Source organism: Callorhinus ursinus, unplaced genomic scaffold (genome assembly GCF_003265705.2).
Source record: "Callorhinus ursinus isolate GAN/ISIS: 27379988/994484 unplaced genomic scaffold, GSC_fseal_2.0 scaffold14, whole genome shotgun sequence".
Classification (NCBI taxonomy): Eukaryota; Metazoa; Chordata; class Mammalia; order Carnivora; family Otariidae; genus Callorhinus; species Callorhinus ursinus.
In genome coordinates, this window is record NW_027397076.1 from 20,572,798 (window position 1) to 20,595,618 (window position 22,821).

The following is a 22,821-nucleotide window of genomic DNA, read 5'->3' on the forward strand; positions in this document are numbered from 1 at the left end:
ATTTTTAAGATTATTTAGAGAAAGAGAGCACGAGTGCAAGTGGGGGGAGGGGCAAAGGGAGAGGGAGAGAGAGCATCTCAAGCAGACTCTGTGCTGACCGTGGAGCCACATGTGGGGATCAATCTCACAACCCTGAGATCATGACCTGAGCCGAAATCAAGAGTCAGGAGCTCAACAGACTGAGGCACACAGGCGCCCCTCTTTTATTATTCTAATAAAGATTTACTTTTTACTTTATTTTATAGTAACAATTTTGTTTTGTTTTTCTTAACAAGATTCCAAATTTTATTTACTTACACGAAACTTAAAATTGCCCTTAAAAGTTACCAAGTACGTGCATGCCTGCTATTTCTGGGAAGTAGGAAGGTCACAAAAGTGTATTACAAAAGGGTGTTTGGAGAGCAATGAACAAATGGGAGGAGCCTAAAAAGAGATTAACTCAGAGTGGTAATAGGGGCCAAATCACATAGGCTAGCCTAATAGAAATATACTGCAAGACACATATAATTTTACAGTACCCAGTAGCCACATAAAAAAGGTAAAATAAAACCAAATTAATTTAATAATATATTTTATTTAATTCAATACATGCAAAACATTATTTTCTAAACATATAATCAACATAAAGCTATTAATGAGATAGTTTGCATTTTTTGTTTTGTTTTGTTTTGGTTGTAAGAACTGTCAAATCCAGAATGTATTTTGTGCTTAAAGCATGGCATCATTTGGACCATGCACATACCAAGATCAATAGCCACATGTTGCTAGTGGCTACTGAAATGGACAGCACAGCATTAGAATATGTAACTTTAATGAGATGGGCAGGGAGTAGAAGGCAGGCAGAAGAGAAGGGACATGATCTGATTTGTGGTGTGAAAAGATCACTCTGCATTTAAAAGCAGACTGTAGAGATATGAGGTTTGAAGTAGAGAGAGAGGTTAGAAGGCTATTGCAATAATTCAGCAAGAAAAGAAGGTGCCCTTAGATCAAAATGGTAGTAGTAGATCTAATAAAATGTAATCAGAGTCTGTATACATTTTAAAAGTTAAGACCAGATGTTGCTGAAGAGTAAAGTGAGAGAAAGAAGGGAAATAATTATGAGAACGAGACAAATATTAATGCTACTTATTGAATAGGGAAGATAATAACAAAAACTGGTTTGAGATGGTTTTTTTTTTTTTGGTTTAGGGGTTGTTGTTGTTTTGGTAATATTTTTGAGCCAGTAAACCAATCAATCTTAACTCTTTATATAATATTATAAATGTCTGTATTTTGTAAGTCATTTTGAGTTGTGTTACTACTTACAGCTGAAAGTTGAATGCACATATTAAGAAAGGTGGTGATATTTTTTCATTTCATTTTCCTAGATTTTCATATCCATAAACAAAGCATAAACATCATAAGTTTAAAAAAACACACTTTGGATAATGACTGATACTGAATGTTATATAAATACGACGTCAATATGTCTGGTTTTGCTTGAGCAGTGCCAATTAATGCCTCCTTTCCCAGTATAATTATTGATAGTAGCCCTTTTGACTCTCAAAACTTTTGGTTTGGATAATAAATAACATACTTATAGTATATCATCTATTACCACTATATTGTTATGTTACAAACCACCCACAAACTTAGTGGCTTAAAACAACTACTACTTTTTAAGAATCTGAGCTCAGTTGAGTGGATCTGCTGATTGAGCCAGCTTGGATGTTCTTGGCTGGGCTTGTTTATACTTTTGTGGTCAAGTAGCAGGTCGGCAGGTACCTGCTGGTCTAGAAGGACCTCAGCTGACATATATGTATATTTCACTTGGTCTTCCTCCAGTAGTCCATCCCTGGGCTTGTTCTCCTAGTCAGTTGAGAGTTTTGAGAGGATAAATGGAAGCATATAAGCTCAAAACTAGCACATCATCATTTTCACACCAATACACTGCCGTATTCTTTTGGTTAAACAAAACCCCAAAGCCAGTCCAGAATCAATGGGGCAAGGACTAAAGAGTTACAGAGCAAAGGTTATTAGACATGGTGAAGCCATTAATTTGATGTATCAGTGCAATCAACTGGTCACTTTTTGCCTCTTCTGTAAGTCCCCTCATTTTTCTCTAGTCAATTATGCATGCCTTTTCAATGACACAGTTTTGAAATGATCATATTTTAAAAGAATATCTATATATTCTGTAATGCTTTATTTTTGTATTTTAATTTTATATATTCTATAATGCTTTATATTATGGGATCTCTATAATGAACTCACAGTAACCACTTAACGAACTCATTTTATTTATTCATTTATTTATTTATTTTTATTTTTCAAAGATTTTGTTTATTTATTTGACACAGAGAGAGAGAGAGCACAAGCAGGGGGGCAGCAGGCAGAGGAGAGGGGGAAGCAGGTTCCCTGCTGAGCAGAGAGCATGATGTGGGACTCAATCCCAGGACCCTGGGATCATGACCTGAGCCGAAGGTAGACGCTTAACTGACTGAGCCACCCAGGCACCCCGGCAAACTCATTCTATAATATTCATTTCCTTTACCTTTTTTTCTCAAAGATATATTTCCATGGAAACTTCCAAATTCCCCTAAAATTTTTTTATACTTGATATAGATAGAATTATAGTTATATTTTTGTCTGCATATTCTTGAAATGTGTTCTTTCTTCCTTTATAAGTAAGCCTGCTGGGAAAATATCAGACACAACCATCTAACAAAACTTGCCAGAGAGACAATTTGTATTCTAAAATTCAAATGATTATTATAACCCAATAAACATTTCTTTGAAAATTACCATATGCTCTTGATTGCAAATAACAGTTATGAGTATTCAGGAAGGCCATATATTGATTTGCATCCTTTCAATAACAGATATAGTGTTTTTCTTTTATGTATGTGGGCTCATCACTGTTCTTCAATATCATTGTTCTCCATAATTTTATACTATATAATGTCTCCTGTTCAAAAATGTAAGGTAGTATTTAAGGTTCTTGAAATATAGTCAGTATTATAACTGTCTGCTAAATAAAATGGCCCAGTATAATACATGTACACACACACACACACACACACACACATATATATATATATATATATATATATATATAAAATATAGTCTTCAGGAGCTGTAGCATCACTTAGTTGGAAAACTTGTCTACTAGGACAAACTTCTTTCCAAAGTATCTTATTCCTTTAAAAATAGATTTCTTATTTGTTGCTTATTATATAGATGCCACTTGGACCTGTGAAACAGAATCTTTTATGTATATGGACAGATTATTCTAAAATAAAGCCTTTTTATTATTATTCAGAAAATTGGATAATTTTTACAGGCTCAGATAAATTATTGGCTGAAGCTTGCTCAGTGAAAGAATTGTTGCTTAGTATTTATACAGTTTATTTTGGGATTAAGGAAACTTCATTAACCAAAACTCTCCATGTTGAAAAGTCCTTTTGATAAAGAGATATACTAATTTTTTTCTTCATAAAGTACAATGTTGTAAAAACTTACTTTCCCAAAGTAAGTACAAAGAACAAAATATGAGGCTTCCTTTTATTTCCTTTCAGCTTTAACAGATAATGTCATGCTAAAAGAGTATAATTATTTTCCTCAATTTTAAATATTAATAATTCTTTCTAGATATTTTGATTTTTTAAAGTAAATGCTCCACTAAACTATTATGTGGCTGTGGAAAACCCATAAAAAGGCTTTCATATAAACACACCCAGAAGAAAATATCCATTTTGTATGTACCAGTAGTCCTTTAGTATAACAAATAGGGGAATGGAAAAACATATACTTTTTTTTAATATGGTGTACACAAGAAAATGTCTATATTGTTCATGGATTCTTCTATAATGAATCCATCTCTTACAAAGAACAAAAAGCTGAGTCAAAATGACTGCTTATTGCTCATATTCTAGTCATCCAAGCTATATTACAAAAACTTATCAAAGATCATAGTGGTCAAGTAGCAACATAATATTCTTGATAAATAAAATTTGATAGTTCCTGGAAACATGATATAATGATTCTTCATAACAAGTTTAGATTGTCTTTCAAGAGAAAAAGAGATTACCTACTCAACATTATTAAATTTCAACACTTATGAAATTCTAGTTATGCAATTGTTTTTCATCTCTTACATATCTAATTAACAAAACTGGAAAATATTTTATTAATGTAATTGATTCCAGAAACAAGCTATTTGGTTCTGATAGTCAAGTGAGAGAAAACAGATTTAAACAGGGAAATACCTAAAAACAAAATACATGCTTTGTCAATATATGAGCTTTTCCAGAAAGAGTGGCATGGCCCAACACTTTTGAAGATTTTATTTATTTATTTATTTATTTATTTATTTATTTATTTAGCACAGAGAGAGAGAGAGAGAGAGAGAGAGAGAGAGACAGAGAGAGAGACAGAGAGAGAGAGATCACAAGCAGGGGTGGGCAGAGGGAGAGGGAGAAGCAGGCTCCCGGCCCAGCAGGGAGCCCGATGCAGCGCTCGATCCCAGGACCCTGGAATCACGACCTGAGCGGAAAGCAGACGCTTAACCGACTGAGCCACCCCGGCGCCCCAGCCCAACACTTTTGAATTAATATTTCGTAAAGGTAATCATGATTGTTCTCCACAGTCTTAGAAAAGCCATCCATGGTAATACTGAATCACTTGTTTTCTATTCTATTCCAGGTATTTTGTGTGTGTGTGTGTGTGTGTGTGTGTGTGTGTGTGTGTGTGTGTATTTCTTCTCTTATGTGGGAATGAACAACATCTTAGATAATTTGAGATCATTAGAAATTCTAGTTCCTGTATTGCTGTATTGTCCTATAATGAATTTAAAATGTTATGCTCTAAATTTGAACTCTGGTAGCTGATTTGATGGTTACTTTGTATACCTTGGTTTTCTCTGTTTCAGCCTGCAGCTTACATTTTCCTATACTCCTTCCCTCTTCTTGGTTTCTGGATCTGTCTAGGCATCGGTTGAAGCAATGTTTTCTTGGCAACTCTTTGACTTCTTGATACTTAGCTTTCCAGCAGAATAACCATCCAGGTAAATCTAAGCCCAGTTGCAGAAAAATTAGCAAATAAATTCTTGTTGTTTTAAACCCCCAAGTTTTAAGGTGGTTTGTTCTACAAAACTACGTAACTGATATACCCCATCCCAAACATTTGAATTCAGTGTGGCATAGTCAGTTTTGAAGCTTTTCAGAGGATTCTAATGTGAAGTTATGGTTGAGAGCAATAGCCCTAGAAAATTGAGATCACAGAATATTTATCCATAGAAATTCTAAGTAAAAATATTTGAACACATTAACTTTTTAATACTAGGAAATGCGGAGCTTAATATATAATAATTGGCTCTGGGACCTGTTTCTGAACATAAAAAGGCTTGTATTAAATATAGATTGTTGAATAGAAAAAATAGAGTTTTCACTGGTGTGTGAACAATTTTAGAAAAGAATTTAGTGAGTTTACTAAGAACAGACTTGATCACAACTAACTAAATTGTTTATTTGATGCTTTTAATTAAATTATTAGGTAATTAAAATATTAAGTATGATAATATTTTGTTAAATTTTTAGGGCATTTTGAACAAGAAGTTTGTCATTTCCTAATAAAACATTTTCCTAGAGTCTCACTCAGTCTATCCAGTGGGCGAGATATAGAAAAGTTGCAAAAAAAAAGTGCACTTTTCTCTTAAGATAAATATTTATTTTTGGGGGGGGAGTGGCAGAGGAAGAGGGAGAAAGAATCTTTTAAAGCAGACTCTGTGCTAAGCTCAGGACCCAGCCCCACAGCGGAGAGGGGCTTGATCCAGGGCTCAACCCAGGATCTTGAGATCACGACCTGAGCAGAAACCAAGAGTCTGACACTTAACAGACTGTGCCACCCAGGTGCCCCTGTCACCTCTCTTTTATAGAATAAGTCTGTAGTCCTTTCAAGTCACAAAATTTAGTCTCTTTTTTTTTTTAAAGATTTTATTTATTTATTTGAGAGACAGAGAGAATGAGAGAGAAAGCACATGAGATGGGGGGAGGGTCAGAGGGAGAAGCAGACTCCCCGCTGAGCAGGGAGCCCGATGCGGGACTTGATCCAGGTACTCCAGGATCATGACCTGAGCCGAAGGCAGTCGCTTAACCAACTGAGCCACCCAGGCGCCCTTTAGTCTCGTTTTATTACTTAAAATGGCCAATCTTAGATCATAATCAAAACTCTAAATTTGATTAGAAGTTGAGGCTTTTGCAGTCCCTAGGAGTTTCACATTGACTCATTCTCCCATTTTGCCATAGATTTTTCAGAAGGCTCCCTGACAAAGGGAATCTCTCATCTGCTATTCACTATACAAGAATCAAGAGTTTCCATTTTGTTTGTTACTCTTTCTATCCTAGTGACATTATTATTATGTCTGTCAATTATTCCTTCTATCCTAGTGACACTTTCACTTTTTTATATTAAGATTTAATGCCTCACCATGAAGCCCCCTTTGACAGGACTTGAGAAACATAATCTTCCCCTCACTCAAATGACTCACATCAGGTCCATGAGAAGCATTCATAATCCCTGTTGGGAAAATATTTTTGGGTTTGTTCCCACCCCCCTCCAAAATTGTCACTGCTCTTTTGTTCCATGATAATGGAACATGACTGATATGTCAGTCATGACAGACATGACTGATATGTCAGTCCAGGGGACACATTCTCAAGAATCCTGCTAAATACCCTGTCCCTAGGATTGAGAGGATCGTCCTCTCAGGATCAACTTAGTTCTTCAGTAATCTTGATGTTGCTAAGTGGGTAAGTGTCATAGAGCTGGTTTGCAGTAATCTACGTGTATGCCACATAGGGTCTAGCACTTACTTTTGAATGTGATATTGCTTAATTTTATCATCCATTCACTAGTCTTTTTTCATTTCCTCCTCAACTTCCAGGTCTCTTATATCATTTTATCTCAGTACTGAGTTCTTAGTGTTTTTTTTCCTTCTTCTTCTTCTTTTTTAAATCACTCCCTAGGTGATTTCATGTAGTCTCCCAGCTGCATGCTGAGAACTCTCAACATCTTATATCCAGTCTGAATTCCAGACTCACATATCCAGATATGTAAACATAATTTTTGCCTGGATGTCTAATAGACGTCTCAAATATAACATAAATAACCCCAAGTCTGATTTTGCCCATTCTCTATGCAACTTCTACAGTCTTTACTTTCTTGATAAAAGGCAATTCAGTTCTTCTGATTTCTTGGCCTAATATGTGGGAGTCATTTTCTCCTTTCTCAGATTTCTTTACCAACAGTTATAGCATCCTATTAGGTCTTCCTTACATACTGTTCTAGATTTGGGCCACCTTTTTCTTACCTCCACTGCTCCACAATTGTGCAAACTACCACCATCTCCTACCATCGTCTCCTAACACCTTCTCCAATTCCTGCTTTCCATCCCCTTTTCCACTTTATTTTTCTCTATAACATATTATCCATCTACTTGTCTCTTGCCACTAGGATGTGAGCCCCATGACAACAGGGACTTTATTTTGTTCACAAATTTCATCTAGCTAATAATGCATGGCACATAGTTGGTCCTCAGTAACTACTTGTTTAATGAATAACTGAACCAATTTTATTTATCAATAAGTAGTTATTACTTTCTTGGTCATTTTGATTAGCCTTTATGTGGAATGGTCTTATTCTTGTAAGACTCTAATAAGCCTGTTCAGCTCTGAATAATACAAATGTATCCATTATCTTGCATCTATTCAAAGCAAGATTAACCCTTGAGAATATTTTATTATTTTAATATAAACATTACCAAAGAGTATTTCATAATTAGCATATATTACATAGCACCTAGTAACCAGAGTAATTAAGGATGCTATTGTGAGGCATATTCTTTACATTTATAATCTGTAGTATTTTCCCATAAGCATCAGTGATTTTTTGTTTTTTCATTTTGAGTTTTTGTGGGGTTGTTTTTCATATTTTTTTTCACTCTTTTTAAGTTCTGTCACTAAGGTATGTAGTATTACCATTATAAAATGTCCTTCTGACTGTTAAATCTTACTAATCAGTCAGTTATGGTTTTTCCTATGGAATTCATAAAGGTCTTAGAAAAACCTTGTGTTTCATTTTGAGTATTTCTTTCTTCACAAGCAAGTGGAAGACAGAGGTCAAAGAATGAAACAATGAGACTGAGAGAATAATGTGGTCCTTGGGCCGTAGTTCCAGTTTCAGATAAATACTTAGAGAAATTCAGAGTAGGTTGTGGGTTTATTTCTGAAAAGGAGACACTAAAAATACAAATGCTTATACTAAACAAAGCAGTGAAACAGCTGTGTGTACTGGTTTATTTAGCTTTGCTTACCATAGCACTCTGTGTATCTGCCTACAACACCATTTATCACCGTGTCTGACCTTTCTGCTGTTTTTGTGAAGCTCTCCATTATAGACAGGCTCTCATTCCTTTTTGTAGCAGCATTAAAAAGAAGTGTTCTTGATCCACAGTAATCACTACATTAAACTTTTTTGATGTTAATTAAATTTACTGCCATATTCTTAGACATGATTTATACTTTTTTAAGTTTGCCATGATTTTGAAAAATCATCTGAGGATTTACTCTTTTGGAATTATCTTGTAAACTATTTTGCTGCCCTAAAAATGGATTATTTTATTTGACTTTTATTTTGCTTTTTTACGTGTTTTTATTTTTTTTTAATAATAGGCATGGATTACTTTTGTAATTCAAATGTAAGATTAAGAAGAATTAAAAATCATTCTTATTACTTCATTGTTTTACTTAATATTTGAATGGCATTTCACAACAAATATTTACTGCGTACCTAGTATGTGTAGGATCCTATGTTAGGTACTTTGAGAAATACTAAAATAAACAATATATATGTTATCCCTAGCAAAAATGGTCTAGAACTCATTAGAAAGAGGTTTTGTGAGTGTGTGTGGAAGGTGGTGACTAGGAGGTACAGTAAGTGGGAAAAAAGAAATGCTGTTTTTAATAACTTTTCTGTGACCCCGTAGTGAGTTTCCATTACACTTGTTATATTATGGCATGTTGATAAACAAGTCCTTCGCTATTTATGAAAATAAAAGAAAAAAAATTATGGTTTCTAAGTAAAAATAGTTAAGCGGAGTATTTGTAGATACTGCTTGTAGGTGTATACCAGTCTCAAGAACTGGAAACTTTGCTTAGGAACAATACATAATAGGCACAATCTGCTTATCCCATCTGTTGCCCATGAGAGGAAAATCTATTACATGTAGTAATCAGGATTATCAGGTTAGATGTTGAGAATTTCCCAATGCCTTCCCAGAATATCAAGTAATATAAAACAAATAAAGCTGAAAGACAATGTGCTTAATTAGAGCCAATGTAGTGGGCAGTCAAGTCTGGGATTTTTTTTTTTTTTTTTTTTTTTAAGTCTGGGATGTTTTTAAAATGCTATGCTTGATGGGCTATCAAGGGTAGCTTGAAATGTGTGATAAAAATGGAAGAGATGCCTATGACCCATTGAGTCTTGTAAACAAGGTTGAAATTGAGTAAACAACTTAAATAATTGAAATATTGAACAAAGTTGATGATTTGGAGCCCAATAATTTGAATTAATAGCAGAAGAAAATAATTCTGGAGGGGGTTGACATAATTAAAAGATGCCAAAGAGTTGGATTAGCTAAATTTAGCCTGGATATTTGACTCTGAGGATTTAGAAAAGATGGCAAATCTTATAGATGTCAATAAAGAAGAGGCCAATTAAACTGATGTTATAAACTGATTAAAAATCATTTCAGATTAAGGGAATTAATTCTTACATCATGCCTGACTATTAAATCTGGCTGCCTATAAAAATGTGCATCATTTTTAAACAGCACATCTGTGAAGGTTTTGTGAGAGGGAATTTCTGAATCAGTTCCTGTTCTCTGTTCAGGAAATTTATTTACTATGCTCACTGATACTGCTACTTCTTCAGAAAAGTATCATATCTTTATGCCCATACTAGATCAATATGAATTATTTCATATGTTTTTTTTATCTGAAGATTAAATGTATCTTTTCCTGACCTTTTCAAATATATTTTTCTTCCTTGTGAAATGTCTAAAGGCAACAGGAATTGAAGCACAACAAATTGAGAACTTAGCTCAAAATTCCACTGAAATACATTGTTGTTTTAATAGAAATTGGGATTTCCCTGAATCTAGAGGCTTCCATTGTTTTTTTTTTTTTAAGACTTTACTTATTTATTCATGAGAGAGAGAGAGGGAGGGAGAGGCAGAGGAAGAAGCAGGCTCCCAAGGAGCAGGGAGCCCGATGCGGGACTCAATCCCAGGACCCTGGGATCATGACCTGAGCCGAAGGCAGACGCCCAACCATCTGAGCCACCCAGGCACCCTTCCATAGTTTTATTTTTGCTTTTCTCTCTTTTGGTTTTTGTACCAGTTCTAAAATTACATATATATGTGTATATATATATATATATACATACATATATATGTAATTATATGTATATATGTATATGTAATATACATATACGTGTGTGTAATATATAATATACATATATATGAAAGTGTGTATATGTGTGTGTAAAAATGATTCTGATATTTAAAAGCATTTCTGTTGATAAATTTTTATTTCACTAATTTTCCTTCAGCCCTTTAACTTTTAGAATGAATTTTTATTTAGATTTTATTAAGCAGGAAAATGGGTCAATGACATACTCATATATTATTTTCCATTTTAGTGTAAAAGTTAATATACTGTGGGATCACACTTGCCTTTCATTTTTGTTTAACATTAAATTCCATACAGTATGAATTATCTATGCATATATTGTTCAATTCTATTATGTACTTTAAAAATTAACAAAATGCCTTTCAGTATTTCTAAGCATGTCATATTATTATTAGTCACTTAATTTTGTTTCTTATTAATTATATTCAAAAACATTCCACTATTAGCTATAATTCTTTTTTTTAAAGATTTTATTTATTTATTTGCCAGAGAGAGAGAGAGAGAGAGAGAGCACAAGCAGGAGGAGTGGCAGGCAGAGGGAGAAGCAGGCTCCCCACTGAGCAAGGAGCCCACGCAGGACTCGATCCCAGGACTCTGGGATCATGACCTGAGCCAAAGGCAGATGCTTAACTGACTGAGCCCCCCAGGCGTCCCTATTAGCTATAATGCTTAAAAAATAAAAGAAAAATATTTAAATGAATGAGAAATAACACCTATAAAATGTGAGTTTGAACACTTACCACTTAAGCCAATGGTAATTACAGGTTGTGCAACCACTGTATTAGTGTCTGATTGCTGCTGTAACAAATTACCATAAAGTTAGTGGCTTAAAACAACACAAATTTGTCTTATAACTCTGGAGGTCAGAAGTCCTAAATGAATGAAATGGGGCCAATATCAAAGTGTTATCAGAGCATACTCCTTCTGGAGGCTCCAGAGAAAAAATTAATTTTTTCTCCTTTACCATTTATTAGAGGTTGCCAGTTCCTTGGCTCTTGGATCTCTTTTAGCAATTATATCATCCCAACCTCTGCTTCCTTTGTCACACCTCTTTCTCTGACTTTGACCCTCCTGCCCTCCTCTTCTAAGATCTCTTGTGATTACATTGGGTATTCCTAGATATTATATAATATAACTTCTTCCACTATAATCTCTCCATCTCAAGATCCTTTAATTTAATCACATCTATAAAGTCCCTTTTACCATGTAAGGTAATATATTCACAGGTTCTGGGGATTAGGACATGGATATCTTTGGGGACTCATTATTCTGTTTAACAGAGCTACTCAAGGACTTGATGATAGTGACCAATCAGCTTCAAGGCTCAAGTTTTGCAAAGCTATTTTCAGAGTCGGTTGTTGACCTCACCTTACTGTATTAACTATATTTTGGATCCTAACCTCTGATGAATGGCCAATAACCTAGACAGTCTTGTACTATTAATTCTGTGTGTTCTTGGCTTCTTATATTTTGGGGAGCATTATGACTGAACTCGCAGGAAAAGACAGATACTGTTGTAAAATAGTGAATCTGCACATAAATGTCACAATATAAATATGAAGACATAATTATGACTCTTTCAATGCCATAGCCAAGGAGACTCCAAAAGAGACAAGAGAATCCTCAGTGTCCATGTGGTCATTGGCTTATTCAGCTTGCCCTTGATTCAGCATCTTTTTCTGCCTAATCTCTCTTAACATGAATTTGGCTCTATATGCCCTCCTTTATTACTATTCTCATGCAGAAATTCAAATGTCTCTAACAGATTTCCATAAGTGAACTGCTTTCACTGGCAAAACTGGAAGAGACAGTTAAAGTCTGTGCTGGCCATGAGAAGTATGTTTACCCACCATTACTTTAGTTTCAGGGTATGTCCAGGCTGCCTTTTAGCAGCTGCTTCACAATACTCCTCCTTAGAGAAGCCCACCACTGGAAGTGGAGGACAAATGGCAAAAGTTTTTGATGGTCCATGTCCAAGGTATATTCTGAATAACAAGTACAAAATCCATTTTATTCAACTATTTTTGCTTTTTCAAAAAGTTTGTGGTTGCAGAGGAAGCCCTGCAAAGCTGCAAAGAGATAGGAACTCAAATCTGATAAGGATATAAAGCTCATACACCTTCTCCTGGAATAACTGAATGTGATTATCTTAATTAACAAATTCATGGAGTATGTCCACAGGAATGTACAAACTGAGGATGACTGAAGTGTCTGCAATATTGGGAAGAAAAGTTGTCATTAAAAAATAGACTACAAAATACTTTTGTGAATTTTACAAAAATATATGATCCTGTCAAATATTGATAGAGCCTTTCTTGGAAGGAGTCTACAGAAAGTGAGGGGCTCTGAAGCTTAAAATCCATAAGTTTGGCCATCAGTTTATCCCTGGATGTCCATTTCCCATAAGAGATTATTCCCTGGTTTGCTCAGTGTATACTGGAAATTAATAAATCTTTATTCTATAGGACATACTTATTTGGCTATATCCAATGCAAGGCACTCAAAAAGAAGAGAAAATTAATTTTTCTGATCAATGAGCCATGTCTGCCACAACATGTGTCTTTCCTGGAAGAAATGTTAGCATTTATGAGTCCTCTTTTCTTCTAGCAATGTTACTTGTGTCTTAACCCAGAAAGCAGAATCCTCCCTCTATGAAATTGGAAATATTCTGGAATAAGGAATAGTAGTGGGATACTTGGATGCTTGAAAGAGAATATCACAGTTACTCCAAAAGTGAGGCCATTACAGATATAAAAATAAAGTAACTTGTCTTGCTAAGATGAGAGAGAGAGGAGAGAAGATTTTTGGACATTTGAGTAAAGAAAGTTCAATAAGGATCATTGTCATCAGACCTTCTCTTTTTCTTTCAAGAAATGTGTCCATGTCATTTAAATTTCAAAATTAATTGACATAAAATTATAGAGAAGACAACAGAGACTGAGGTAACTAGGATTTATATCTAGAAGTGGGTGCACCTCTCCTGCTAGGCCAGTAGTATAGGGAGTGAGACCATCTAGTCAGTTGGGCTGGGTCCAGATTACTTCAGGGTGGGCTGGGTGCTGTTAGCTCATGCTCAGTGTGGGGCCTGGGGTGCTGGTGGATTTTCTTGTATCATCTCTCCACTCAGACACAAGCATCATGGGGGCAGGGGCTTGCACCCCATTTTCATGCTCCTTCCCAATCAGTGGACTGACCAGGCTTGATTCTCTGGGAGATCAGATAGCTGATGGATTTGTCTAGTAGAAAAACCATACACAGAATCAAATCTGCAGTTGCTATCTTTATCTGATGAAGTTTGTGAAAATCTGTCAGTCTCCATGATTCATCTGGCTTTCACAGAAGCTAAAGGGGTTAGTAAAATGAGCAATGATTGGAATTGCCAACCTGCCACTATCTAGGGCTTCATAAAATTACTTACCTCTCCAATCTCCTCCATGAGTGTGGTATTGCCTGTGGTTTACTCTGAGAAAGGGGGTAGTTCCAAAGACAGTTAATTGGTCCTTTCTTCCCTAATAACCTTCACTCCTATGTTCAGAAAATCAAATTGGGAGTTCCACCAGGTGCTAATATATCTATTTCCATTCTATATTCTGGAACTGGGGATATAAGTACAGGATGAATCTGTGGTCCCAGTGAAGAAACTGTTATCCCCAGACCTCCAAAGCTCCTACATAACTGATGGGTGGGCCACAAGCATTTCTGGTCCTTGGAAAGTAGCACATGTTCAGAGGCATTATATAAAAGTCCCCAGAAATTGTAGTATTTTCCTTTTTCTAGAGTATGGTCACACTGATCAATGTCTACAGCTTTGGGGACCTTTGGGGAAAGTTGAGACTGGGGGGAGAAGATGCAGGGCACACATCTGAGACTCTTTCAGGGTCACTTTCCACAGGGCTCTAGGGCTACAGTCTCTCTCCCTCAGTGTAGGGACTTAGAGTCCAACATTTAAGCCTAAAGCTTGGAGCTAGAAAAAAAGACCATGAATCTTTATTGTAGCAACTACTAAATACGGATTTTTTTTTTCTCAGTAGACTGCCCAACAATTAAATTTCTAGGCACACTTGATCAACTGTCCATTACCACATATTCCTGAGAGTCACATTCTCTAATTACCATCTTTTCTCTGTGGCTTACTGTGTGAATTATGTGTACTCTGTCTCTGCTGGTGAAGGCATCTGTTCTTGTTACTCTTCACCATCTCCTACCATCATCTCCTGCAATGAGAGACAGCCCACGTGGAGATCTTCAAGTTTTGCTGGTGCCTCCCTTGCCAATGTATTTGGACTGTTTTGATGAAGGGAGTGAATTCCTGTCTTTCCCAGCAAGTACAGTTTGGGATGGTTGAGAAGATTGCACATCACAGATCCATTTTAACATTGCTGCTTCCTGATGGCTCCTGACTTCTTCCTGCTTTTCTCAACAGTATACCAACAAAATTCCAGCATTTGACCTCATTGATCTGATAGAGGATCCAGAATATCAACACCACTTGTAGGTGATCAAGACAACCCTTTAAATCCCAGATCCTTAGTGAGTACATTCACGTCAGTGAATTCTGTCCAGTTAAGACCTTCATGTCATCCCTTTGCTCTATCTCTCTTACAGCTTATTCCCATCCATGCTGCTCAGGGTTTTGTCAACATAGATTGACAAGGTCCTGTAAACTTTCAGTGTATAACTTCTCTCCTCCAGGAAAGTCCTGGGAACTTTCTATTTTGGCTATTTTAAAATCTTTCTTAGATCTACCTCTGTTTTGGGCTCCCACCAATACATTTCAGCAAAGTCAAGAAATTCTTTTATTGTAGAGATCACCTTCTCCCCAAGCAAAGGAAGAATGAATCTATAGGGACGAACAACAAGCTAACAATGTATCACAAAGCAAGCAAGAAACATCATTGGGGGGTTGATAGAGATACGGACATTATTTTAACCACAGTGATGGTTTTAGGGTATGTACAGATGTCAAGACTCATAAAATGGCACACTTTAGATCTGTGGAGTTTTTGTTATGTAATTATACTTCAAAAAGTTTAACACACTTAAGAATCTGAGCACTCCGTACTTACCAATATGAAATACCAAATAAAAACCTCATTTCAAAAAATAAAAATAAATAAATGAACAAATCTTCACCAAATACCTATTATCTTCCTTGCTTTCCCCCTTTCTAGAGAATTTCTAGAGAAATTCTCCCTTGTCTAGAACACTTTTTTTTTTTAAATCCCTCCATTATACCGTTATACCATATTGTTCTGCAGGCTGGGGGTGACAGTCCCTTTATATTGCTACCAACAGCAAAAGCAGAATCTTCCCTGCTCTCATTCCCCAAAATATACATCCCAAGATAATTGTCTGCCCCTCATCCAGAGAAATAAACAAATGTGTGATTTCCTTAGGCACTAGGATAGCCAGTGTTCACTGACACTGAAGCTAAATATTAGCCTTCCCGCCCTAGTAAATGCCTACAGTGTTCAGTTTCATGCTGACCTCAGAGGCACAGTTACTGACTGGGAGACCTTGTAATTTCTGGATTTCTGGAACGATTGATGACTCTGCCGCTTTAACATCCTACTCAAGAATTGGCTGTAAATGAAGATCAAGTGGGGATTAAAGCAAAATTAACACCTTAATGTAAAACGTTTGTAACAACCAATTTAGTATATATTTGGAATTATATAGGCAAAGAAACCGTTCTATCACCTACTTTTTTCAAACTGGTATCCTGTATATATTCATAAATGCCCCTATGATAAAACACCTAGAAATTTTGGATAAAATAAAATGAGCATAATTTTGAATGTATAGTTGCACTTGTTAGATAAATTATTAAAGTCGAAATAAAAATAAACAAGAAAACATGGTTCCTTTTTTAATTGGATGGATTTATATGTTTAAAATGGCTCTGGTAAGTTTAAAATTAATAGCAACTTGGAAAGAAGTTGTAGTGTTAAGAACAGAGAAACATTTTTTTCTAAGTCTATAAGAAAAAAAATTGTTCCGGCTTCCTTTGGGCCTTAATTTCTTCTCTTTTATGCTCCTATCTTATAATCTGGAAGGCTTTTAAATGTAGTGATGTTTACTAGTCCTGTGATTATTTTGTGAAAGTAGAAACTTTAATCCTTTTAAGGTAATGAGGGATAGAGGAAAGTATTGATATAAGAAAGAAAGAAAGGGAGGGAGGGAGGGAGGGAGAGAGAGAGAGAGAAAGAGAGAGAGAGAGAGAGAGAGGGAGGGAGGAAGGAAGGAAGGAAGAGAGAGAGGGGGGGGGGAGGGGAGGGGGGGGGAGAGAGAAAAAAAAAAAAGAAAAGAAAGAAAGAAAGAAAAAAGAAAGAAAGAAAAGAAAGGATGGAGGGAGGGAGGGAAGGAAAGGAAAAGAAAAGGAAAGAAAGAACGAACCTACTTCCTACTCAGCTTTTCATTTAAATGCCATAGAAGGAAACAATAATGATAATAAAATCCAGTGTGTATAATGTGTGGGCACAATGAGTTAGGAATTGGGTATAAAATTAATTTAAACTCTTAGTCCCACTGTTGCCTTACCTGAAAAATGGGGGAAAAATACTTGCATTGCCCAGCTCATAGAAATGTTTTGGAATTTTTTGAATCAAGAGAGAAAAATGTCTGGACTGTGACAGCGTTGACAGTCTATACACTGTCATGGTTGTAACTCTGCCAGCATTTCCCTAATTCTGAAAGTTTTGTGGGCTTTTTTGTCCATGATTTCACAGGTCTACAATGTGCAAGGCAAAAAAAATACACTATTTTAGAATATATGTATATTTAAAAATATGATGTTGGGCTCATATTGCCCATCTCAAAAACACATTTTCATTTAGAAATGCTTTTTATCCAACAGAATGTTGTAGCTTTTCTTAGTGATCTTCCAAATTTGGTGTGCAAAGAATTCATCTGAGAAACCAATTTTAAATGTCTGTCCTTCAAGTGATTCTGATTCTGGGGGAGATTAAAAAACATACCAATTTTAACAGTTACTCCATGTAACTCTGATAGATATGGTCTGTGGGCCATACTTTGAGTAGCACTCTGAGTTGGAGAAAGAGTCTTAGTTAATATTTGCTCTTCCAATAAAAATATTTAGTTATGTCTTGGAGCTGGGTGTTTCATCTCCTGCCAGTGAATAGTCTATGTTCTCAGGTGTTTCCAAAAAGTCTACGCAGAAGAAAGTAAAGTTTTGTCCATTTGGTTACCTTGATATGGAAATAATAATCAAGAGAAGGAGAGAAAAAGAAAAGAAGAAGAAAAGCAAAATGGTATTCATTACATATGATCTTTGCCATACAGGGGCTGTGTAGGCTATCACCATTGCAAGATAACATTCTGAATATTTACAACTGTATACTGACTCATTTTATAATATATTTCTAAAAGACAATATACCTTAGTAATAAAATGTTCACATTGATTAAAAAGACACAAAACTCTAATTGTGTGAGTCTATTTTATAAAATTTAGCACCTAGGATTCTGGCATGCCTGGATTATAACCCTGTCTTGCAAATCAGTTAGGGTGAAATATAAAGTTATGTAAAGGAGAAATCGTGCTATCCTTGAGGTCATTAGTGGCAGCTGTAGAATCTATTAGAAAATCAATGTGTCATCAGTAAAATGAGTAAAAAAGGTCTTTGTTATTTTGTTGACTTTAATTGGTACAATCTTACAGTTAGCAACAACTGAAAAACTTTAACTTGGAAAAAATTATACTAATGCTTATTTCTGGAAGACATGTAGGAGTGGTTTGCAATCAAATAAAAATATATAGACCACCTAATATGGTTAGACACTGTACACCCTGTGTAAAAGCTATGTAATGAGTAAAAGGCTATTGAAGATGGGATACAATCTTCCAAGCTGAAAGATTAGCATTTAAATGGATAAATGAGGAAGAAGTCAGCATATGATTGAGTCAGACTGTTTCGATGACTGGGACAAAGATGTGAGTAGTGGGGAGATAGAGGGCTAGTGGACACAAGAGAAATTAATGTGTGCTCACTTAGCCTTCTATTCCAAGTTAATGTTGTTTATTATTACATTTTATCAGGATTAAGGTACTAGCCTTAAGTCAGTTAGTCAACTCAGCTAAATTATCTAATAAATTAACTAGATACATTTATGAATTAATTAACTATGTATCCCACTACCTTTCACAGTGAAATCAAGCCTACAACCCAACAACAATTAAGTAAGATTAGTCTTTTCAGGGGAGACATAGCACATTTTTCTTTCTCCTTGGAATTAATGAAACTTCCCATTCAACAATGTGCATTTCATCACCAAAGTCTCAAATTCCCACTGGGCAGCAATATATTAGTATTTGAATATTTATGATGATGCTGAAGTATAGTCGGTGATTGTGTTTCCTGTGATAAAAGTAATCTCAAGAACAATCATTTTTTTTAATGTATTATAAGTTTTCTGCCTATTACTGGGACCCTTAGGGGAAAAATTCCATTAAAGCAAATCAAATTAATAAGCGTGCATCTAGCCACACCATCAACATTCATCATTTCAAAATTATAATATCATTCACTTTCTATGGTAGAAATGCAGTTATTGTTATAGATCATCATTACAAGATCAATGTCTCTAGCTTCAAAAATATACATCTCTTTTGGCTTCAAATTAATCTGCTAGCAGGAGTCTGGTATTAATTCAGAGTATTAGTATGAAAATATGTCCATGAATATTCATTAATGAACATCAACTTCTCAATTCAGACAGTTAGCTTTTTAGTATAGTTTCTTTTATTTTGCTTGGCCACTATCCATTATTACTTTGCATTTACACAGCAGCTTTCCTCTCAGGAGCCTAAAGTACTGTAGTTTAATTATCCAAAAGAAATGGTGTCAGGGCAGAGGGAAGGGAGGTAGAAAAATGTGTTTCCTGATTGTCTTAGGGAATTGGGAAATACTTAATTTTAATTCTGGCTTTAAGCCCAGACAGTGAGGCTGTGTCTTCACAAGTGAGGTTGTGTTGTTTGAGACTTCTAAATTTTGCTTTCAGGAGTGCATGTACATGGAGTCCCATTTCAAGAATTCACAACATTATTGTGTAAGCCAGTAGAACTCAACCTGGGGCAATGTTTCCCCTCTCTGCATCCTCCCCAACCCTGGGGAAGTTTGTCAATTTCCAGAGTTGTTAACGGAGTGAAAAGAGTGTGCTACTGGAATCTTGTGGAGAGAGACCAAAGATGGTCCTGAAAACCCTACAATGCATAGGGCAACCCTTATGAAAAGAATTATCCAGCCCCAAGGTACAATAGTGCCAGGATTCGAAACTCTCATAAGACTTAATACTGCATATAGTCTCGATTTCTCTGGAGTTTATTAAAAAAAATCTAACACCAAATAATAACAGTAGGTGACAAGTATAATTCTGATTCTAGTGAAACCTCATTTGCACTAGGGAGAATTTTCAGATATGGTGTAACTTGTATCTTTAATTCATCTCAGAAATAAAGTAAATTTAGACCCTAAATCCCTACTATGTGTCTCACATAATAAAGGAAGGCTTTTCTAATTCCCATTTTGTCTGGAGTGTCTGAAACCCTTCCTACTTTTTTCTGGAGGCAGGTAAGTTTCTATGTGATGTGCCCAAAGTTAACCCATGCAAATGTTAGGAGGGTCTCTTCCTTCTAGTGAACAAATTGATTCCAATTATTGTCACTTTTTTCTCCCAGAGAAATCCAGTAGCTTTCTTAGTAGGTCCAAGAAGAGAAATGCACTTAGAACTGAATTTTTTTTAAGAAAAGAATATTGGCCCAGACATGTACACAAAGTAATCATGCAACTATAGAACTTTCTGTTCCTGTTAGCGGAACTTACTAATCAGCCAGTTAACATGACTGAGAGTACCTTAAATCTTTTAGTACTATAAATATAGTACTAAATATAGTACGATCTAATGCAAACATTTCAGAAAGAACAGTTTACCTTTTACTCTTGCCCTTATCTTGCTGAGGTACTTTACAGTTTCCTCCAAATTTCCCCACTCCTAGGGTTGGTTACCCTATAATTGATCACCAAAATGGGAAATTTTGGAGAGTGCAAAGGGGCACATTAATAAGTACTCTGTCAGTCAGGTACTATGAAATCAGTTGAATCAGAACTGTTTCCAACAAACTGTGACATTTGGTTATACCAACTACAGATATCTCAAGTCATTCACCCACTGATGTCTGTGATTTTCTTCCTTTTTCTCTGAGATCGCTCTTGCTGATATCAGAGTTTCCTAAATGATGCTGGTCCCTGTACTCAGAACAATTTCTCTTGAGAACAATTTCTCTTTCTTCTGCATGTCATCAGGGAATACACTGGGCACTCACCTTTTCCAAATTTGATCATGGTTTTCATGCAATATACCATATACATCAAATCTAAGTTCACGTATGGCTAGGCTGATAGATAATTCTGATTGAATTATCATATGCTTCCCTTGCAAAAATAAGACCTTTTTATTCTTTTAAACTGCTTAAGCTTATGGCCATGACTACTTCTCTTAGAATGTGTTCTCCAACCCCAAGAGACTCCTTGGTTCCTCATGTAAATAGGATTCCTGTAGACTCATCCGACCAGCCTGTGAACATGTCTAGACAGGTTGATATCCCAGATTCATTTTAGAAGTAAAAGTGAAAATAAAGAGAGCAGCTCGCAAACAATTTCTAATCGTCCTTAAATAAAATATCCAGTTCCAAATGTGGCTGACTTTTATTTTTCTACATACTTCAATCTCATTCATATGCATGACTCTCTGGTCATCTTTTCTTCTGTGTCAGTTTCTTAAAAGCATAAAAGTTAAAACTGTTTCTGCTCATTTGGTCATTTTGAAATGTGAATTAAGTTGTGTCCCCTCCCCCCAAATTCATATGCTGAAACCCTTAGCCCAGTGTGACTGCATTTGGAGGTAGAACTTTTAAGGAGGCAGGCTATAGCTGATTTTCCCTTGTCACCTAGCACAATATCATCTTTAGGTGACTATCAGTTATATTTTTTAAGAGAAGGATGTTTTCTTGAGGGTAAATGACTCTTCGCTACACCATTTCCATCATCATTTGGCATGGTTTTTAAATACCAAGTTCACCTAATACCTGGAATATAGCATGCACTTTCCATAAGTACAGCATTATTTATCTGACACATTTATCTAAATTGGCTTGTTCAATCAACCTTATGTACACTTTACAATGTTTAAGGATTTTTAAATGGTTTTAGATAATTAACATTTTGGTAATGCTATTGGCTTCTGATAGAATTGTCTCCAATGACTTAATGATATCTGGCTGCCTGCTTAAATTTCTAATTACATATTCTTCGGGGTATATAGGTAGGTCAGTGCTTAAAATCTAATTTATTCATCTAATTATTTCTTTTTTAAAAGGAATACTCTATTGGAAAGCTATGTGGCATATACATTAGATCTCCATTATCTTTCTCCAGGTAGGTCATTTCTCACTAATGAGTGAATTAAGCTTAAGCTTTTGGACTATAGCATTGCATTGCTATATGATAAGACCAATTCACTTTCCTGTGATGGCAAAGAGTTTGTGGAGTGCTGTGAAATTCTTTAAGAGCAGAGAAAATGCCCTTTTCTATACAGGCAGGGAAAGAGCAAAAGGGAGGATGAAATAGGAACGAGGATGAAAAATAATCTGTCTTAGTTTGATGCCTATGGCAACTGATGAGGCAGTATTGCTATCATTAGCAATAATTATCATTAGCCCCTTAGAGGTGGTACAACCGAAGCATATTAAAAATCAAGTCCAAACCACACTAATCCTATATCTTTGACTAGAATTTTATTAAACCTTTTCTGACAAGATGTGACAAATGTGTCTCTATTTGTGGTTGCATAGAATTTAACTTCCACAAGCTGGGACATCATCAGGAGTAATGGTGTGGGGGGCCTGAAGAGCAATGATAATAGTAGTTATCTTTAATTAAAGACCTCCTAGATACCAGGTACTGTATTAGCCACTTTACGGTATCCTTACAGTAAATATTTTCACCGCCTCTAGGAAATAGGAATTCAATACTTTCATTTTAAACATAAAGCAAGACAACAAGAGAAATTAATTGCTCTAAGGTTGACTTAGGCAGAAATACTAAGATTAGAACCCACGTCTATGTGAAGTGCTTCCCAGTTAGGAGATGACTTTATTTCCATAAATAAACATTTACCTGAGTACCAACTGTAATTGTGGCTCTAGTTATACAATTGTGACTAAGTTGAAGACCTTGCTCTCAAAGCAACTTTCTAGAGCAAAGCTTATTTCTCCCAAACTGGGAAAGTTCTATTTT